This window comes from Amaranthus tricolor, chromosome 16 (assembly GCF_026212465.1).
Source record: "Amaranthus tricolor cultivar Red isolate AtriRed21 chromosome 16, ASM2621246v1, whole genome shotgun sequence".
NCBI classification, from domain to species: Eukaryota; Viridiplantae; Streptophyta; class Magnoliopsida; order Caryophyllales; family Amaranthaceae; genus Amaranthus; species Amaranthus tricolor.
In genome coordinates, this window is record NC_080062.1 from 11,496,086 (window position 1) to 11,502,612 (window position 6,527).

The window sequence follows — 6,527 nt, forward strand, 5'->3', positions numbered from 1 at the left end:
AAAAAGGTATATTTTATTTAACGTATAAAATTCGTACAAAGAATACTTCGATAAAAGTGTATTTTGATTATATTTTATTAATTGATTACTATCTTATCTTTATAAAAATAAATTTAAATAAAGTATTGAAAAATAAATTTCTAAATGCAATCCTTATTCATACTACCAATTACGAAATATTACTTATTTCATAAATCATCTATTATAACCTTACAGCATGTCTTATATAAAATTGTCTTACGACGAGACGACTTTAATAGAATTTAGAAAATAAAACTCATTCTTATCCCATCTAACCGACATACTCCTTCCCTCAATCACAAATAAAATCACGCCTCACACATCTTCCTCCTTCCCTCACTCACGGCTGCTATCTTACTCCTTTCTCCCTCACTCACGGCTGACCCACGAACACCACCATCAACCGGCAGCCCGGCCACGAGCTCCACCACCAACAGCAACCACTTCTCCTCCTTCCTTTATTGTTGGTAACCACTTTTCCTTCTTTTGGTTGTTTTGTTTTCAAATTTAAATGTTAGGTTTTGTAAATTGATTTGGGGATTTTATGACTCAAATTGAAGTTCAAGATTGCAAGGTCCTTCAATGATGATTGAGGTAATCCACAAACTACTCTATTTAAGTATTAATTGAATGTTTTTAAGTAGTTTGGTATGTGGATTCAATTTGGTATGTGGATTCAATTTGGGTATCAACTTGAATTTAATTAGAGTATATGAGTTTAATTAGTAATTTGGTTCTTGCTAGAGTTGATTAGTAATGGTTATTTGGGTTTAATTTTCTAGTATCAAAGTATGTAATATGGATTCTGAAATTTCAGATCGAAAAGGGATCCTATTGTTTTGCGATTTTCTGTATTGTTATGTTCGTTTTTAGCTTTTGGTGTCTTCATGAGATCTGTAGAGCTTTGAGTCGTGGTCGTGTGGGCACTTGAATCGCCCCGAGATGAATTCGTATGAGGAAGTTATGTCCAAAACACTAGTAGACTGTCATAAAAATCGACAATGAGGTTTCGTTTTATTCTGTCCGAATTTGTGTTACTGTTTTTGAAGTAGTTACAGTCATTTTGGGATTTTGGTGTCTTCATGATATTTGTAGAGCTTCGAGTCACGATCACGTGGACACTTGAATCGCCCCAAGATGAGTTTGTATGAGAGAGTTATGTTCAAAACAATGACATACCAGCAGGCTGTCATGAAATCAATGAGAACCTTCTGTTTTGGTTATTTTGGGATAGTTTTGATTGTTTTTGGGTTCTAGTGTCTTCATGATATTTGTAGAGCTTCGAGTCGCGATCACGTAGGCACTTGAATCGCCCCAAAATGAGTTCGTATGAGAGAGTTATGACCAAATTACTAACAAGTGTCCTGTTATGGTACTAAAATGGAATTTATTATGTGGGATTAGGAAGTATAAAATAAATTGGAGATTTAAGGTTATTTATTGAGTAATTGAGATTAACTTAGGTTTATTGTTTTCCCTTTTTGGATTGGTATTGTTGGGTTATGGATCTTAATTGAATAATATGAGTGTTTGGTTCAAGTATAAATTTGGGAACATATGAGTTGATTGGTATTTTAATTATTGATTGTTATTCATGGCGTAGAAAGGTAATCTACAAGCAAACTACTATCCTATCTTTTAAATTTAATTCAAGTATTTCAAAGTTCAAGTTATGTTTTATAAGGTGTGGTATTATTACTATTGATATTTGAGCAAAATCGTTTGGTGTTTGAAACTGTGGATTTTGACCTTGTTTGACCTTGCTCCTGGTCCTTATTAAATTATTGTTTTGAATGTGCATATGTTTTTATATATGAGCTTTTAAATATTGTATTATGAAAATGAGGTATGATTGTTGATTTCAAAGAAAATCAATTGAATTATTGTTTTGTTTTATATTGAAATGTTCGACATTAAAAAATGTCCGTTTTTGGGAATTGGCAACGGATATGTATATCCGGATTATTATGAAATCCTATAGCTTGATAATAGGTAATGGTTATTCGGATCGGTCTCGAGCCCCCGATCCCGTTTCGTTCTTGCAAGAACCGTATTTTCGGTGATGACAATCACCCGTGTTCTCAGGATTTAGATCAAGCCTACTTCCTGACGGTCCATATATTCCCACGTTTTAAAGTGCTGTGAAATTTATTGATTTAATATGAGTTTTGAATAAATACGTTTGGTACATAAAGTTTTGTTTGTTTCGCAAATGATATCGTATTTGTCATTCGCCGTATTGTTTCGCTATTGACTTGTAAAGTAGTAGCCGCATTTTGATTTACGCTATTGTAAAGTTATAGCCGCATTTTGATTTGTTATGAACTAAAGGTTCATAACCGTAATTATGTCGATACCAAACGGACTTTTGAAAGAGTTTTGATTTGGATAAAATATTGTTTATAAATGATTACCAAGTGAACAAGGAATTTGATTGGAAATGTTTGTTAATGACTTGTATACAAATGTAGTAGTTTGTTGGATTACTCAACAATGCAATTGTTGACAGTTTTTTTTAGGGCCTATCTCTTACAGGGGATAGATCCACTTTCAGATTGCCATCTTTAGTGCAGATGGATGTGCTGCTCATTTATGTGTCATGTGCTGCGATAGCGAGGACATCGTTTTCGGAAGGTTAACTTATAATGACATTTTGACAAATCATGTCTTTTTAAATAAAAATAGATATTTTATAATGTATTAATTTAGTTTATAGCTGGGTTGTAAGTAATTGTATTACAGTTTTGTAAAGTTTTTAAATACTCTGATATTGGTTGTTGTGGCTATCGACCCACAGGTCGGATTTAGCCCAAACTTCTATAAGTCTTCCGCTGTGCTTTGTAGACAATATTATTATTATATTGTTTACGCTGGTTTGGGCTGTTTCACATAGTTAAATTCATTTATATCATATCTTCATAAAGATTAATAAAAAGACTAGAAAATTTCACATATCATTATTTATTTAATAATTTGCTATAAAATGACAAATTATTATGCCTCATCCAATCAAATAACTAATTACCTAAATCAATACAGCATTTTAAATAGGTTATCTACAAACTATTTAAGTTTATTATACAAATAAACAATGTCATATCACCATATCTTAATAATTATTACTTCATCTTTAGTATAAACTATTATTATTATTATTATTATTATTATTATTATTATTATTATTATTATTACATATCTTTGAAAATTACATTTATTTATATCTTTGTGAAAAAAGCTCCATGGATTGCACGGATTTTTATACTACTATTAAAATAAAGCTAGAGCAAAAAATATGAGAATCACAAATATTATAATTGTTTAAAGAGAGAAAAATGAAGAGACTAAGCATTATTAAAATGTTAAAATAAATAATATTTATCAGGAGAACAATAAATAGAATTGCTTAGAATGAAGAAAATAGGAACATTTGATAATAAGAAAGGGAGTATTTTTTTTTTAGGTACTCTCAAACCATTTTGTTTAATAACTACTCATTCCTTTCCTTAAAGTTGTTCTTATTGTGATTTTGAATTGTTTTATTTGTTATTTCAATTACAAAAATTTTATATTTTATTACATATTTTGAATAACATTAACCTTGTTTATTCTCATTTTAATATTTTAATATTGTTTATGGTTTTCATATATTTTACTAACTTCTTTTTAACATATTTATATTGCTTATTGTCTTCACTTGTTTTGCACTAATTTATAAAAATATTTTCTTAATTGTCTTCGGTTATAATATTTTTTTAACATTTATAGTCCCCACACACTTATGATATTTTCTTTAAATATTTTTTTAATCTTTATGATTTTTACTTTTCCTCCATCATATTTGTTATTTGAAATAAAAAATATAATCACAATCTAAAAGATTTTATTTTTTTAATTCTCATAAATATTTGTTAGTGGTAATTTTTTTAAGTAACAGAGAAAATACTTTATGATTGTCATTGGAAAAGCTAATGATTTATTTTGTGGTAATGTTGTTGCATGTGCACATTGTCGTTGAAACTTGATAAAGACTGTCTATTGCTTTGATCTTGGTATGATGGGTGTAAGAATTATTATTTTAAAATTTAGAGCAAAATAAAATTTGAAAAATTAAGAGAATAATGTAAATTTAACTTTATTTTATATATTTTTTTAATACTTATCGTCAATGACGGATCTAAAATCTAAAAACACAGATCGCACGAATAAACAAAGTATTGAACATCGTCATATAAATAACTTCAAAATGCATCACTCCATTTTAAGATTTGAGCAAAACAGTATAATAAGCAAAATTCATTAGTTGGATTAAAACAAAGACACAAAATAAATAAAATTTTGCAACAGCTAACTTTGTCCCATACATCATAAAAAAAAAATACAAATAAAGAGTAAATTGTAAATAGTATAAAAAAAAGGTAAATGGGGCAAAGTCACTAAATAGAAGGAAGTAATAGATAAAATAAACAGTAAGTTTTGTATGAGACCGCACGGTAAGACGGGTCTATATATATAAGTAGTCCATTAGTAAAAAACAAAAAATAAAATAATAAAATTTGAATTCACACTTGAATAGAAAATAACTTTTTAAAAAAAATAATTTAGACTGATCCAATTGAAATTGTCTTACAATGAAAGGACCTCAATTAAGAATCACAAATTCTTACGAAAGATGATCTCTAAAAGAGACAGAGTAAATGGGCCGGCCAATTTAAAATAAAAATTTAAATTGATACATCATAACACGTGCACATTCAAATTATGTCTTTCTTCTTTCCCTTCATTAATTGATCTTTGCTATTTAATTAACACCCTTCCAACTTTCATCCATTATCTTAGCTTATTTCTCATATTTCTTAAAATTTTCTACAAACATTCTCTAATAAAATGAACAAACATTTATTCATCTTCCATTCCTCTAACTCTTCAAGTATACCATTTTGGTTTTCTTCTCAAATCACCTTATAACGAAAAATTTAATGTGCAAATTCGATTGTTATTTGAATACATCTTTAATTCAAGATAACAATAATGTTTTGAAAGGTATGAAAATTTAAAATTTGATTTGTTGAAAATGAGTGTAGTTATAAATGTACAATCTCCTGATCTTTTTTTTAAATTAAGCTTCATCAATGGTTGAAAATAGTTATGTTGAAAAAGACAACAATGTCTACTATTTGAGGGAAAGTAATTAAAGCAATTGTGGTTATAAATTCATAATATTTGGGGATATAACCAAATATAATCAATATTATAACTATGAAAATTTGTTTAAGTCAGTCTAAAATCATATTAGATATAAATTGAATAATTGATATATATTTAAGTTCGAATTATATGAATATGCTTAAATAACTTAGGCTTATCTTCAGGTTAAATTTACAAGTCTTGAAATTAGTTTCAATGTCTTGAAGGTGATTATGTTTATAATAAGGTTATTTTCGTAATTATATTTGAAATATTTTAACAGATCAAGGTTCATTAAAATTATAACTTTGAAATATTTTAATAAATAGGTCAAGGTTCATTAAAATTATAACTTTGAAATATTTTAATAGGTCAAGGTTCATTAAAATTAACTTTGAATTATTTCAATTGGTTAAAATATTGAAATTAAGTTTTTTTATACGTTTTTTATTAACGTTTGAATATTTTATTTGAATTTAAAATATATGCTTAAAATAGTTGAACGATTAATTGTTATAGTACAAGGAACACAAGTTTTGCTAATTATAGTACACAGTTATATTTGAATTTAAATAAGTTGTTAAGCTAATTAAAGAGTTTCCTATTAATAAGACGGTAATTTAAATTGATACTAAAAATAGGAAATGAAAATTTGATTTAATGCTAAAAATAGAAATTTATTTGAATAATTATTTTACACGTTGATTAATCAGGTTTTTGCTTAGTTTTCAATGTCTTGTATGAGTTCTAACGTGGCAACACAACATTGGTTATTAAAGACTAATTACAGCACACAATGACGAAATTATCTTAGCTGTCAGTACTACGTCAGTTTGAAATAAAGTTCAAGGTCTTGAAGATTGGCACAGAATATCCAGATCAACAAAATTAACAGATGAAGCTTTCTTGCTCTTTAAGGATGTGTTGAGGCGTAACATCTATAAATACAAGGCTTCATTTCAGAATTAAGGATACACATCTATGCACCTCTTCTTACAACTTTCTCTCTTGACATAAGATCTTGTATTCTCTAAGAATTTTAATTCTTAATACATCTAGCTCTTACAATTTGTAATAAGCTTAACTGTTAAAATGAGTTAGATTATTTCCATAGTTTAACACGCCTAAATTAGAATACTTTTTGAAGTGTTCAACATGTAATCTCTATTGAGAGATTGGGATTTGCTTTTATTAAAGGGACTTATAAGACACTTCTTTGAGGGGAAGAACGTGGTGAGAGAAGATAGTGAGATCTTGTAGTTTGTCTTAAAGTCGGATTAATAAAAGGCATTGAAATCCTACGGGTTGAAAGAGAACCCATA

At 28.0% G+C, this 6,527-nt stretch overlaps 1 long non-coding RNA gene across 1 annotated transcript; it reads left to right on the forward strand.

The window, feature by feature from the left end:
- Positions 1–288: 288 nt before the first annotated feature.
- LOC130802916 (uncharacterized) lies at positions 289–2,842 on the forward strand. Its single transcript, XR_009039818.1, has 3 exons — positions 289–488; positions 582–615; positions 2,541–2,842. It is a non-coding gene; the product is annotated as an uncharacterized LOC130802916 (long non-coding RNA).
- Positions 2,843–6,527: the final 3,685 nt, after the last annotated feature.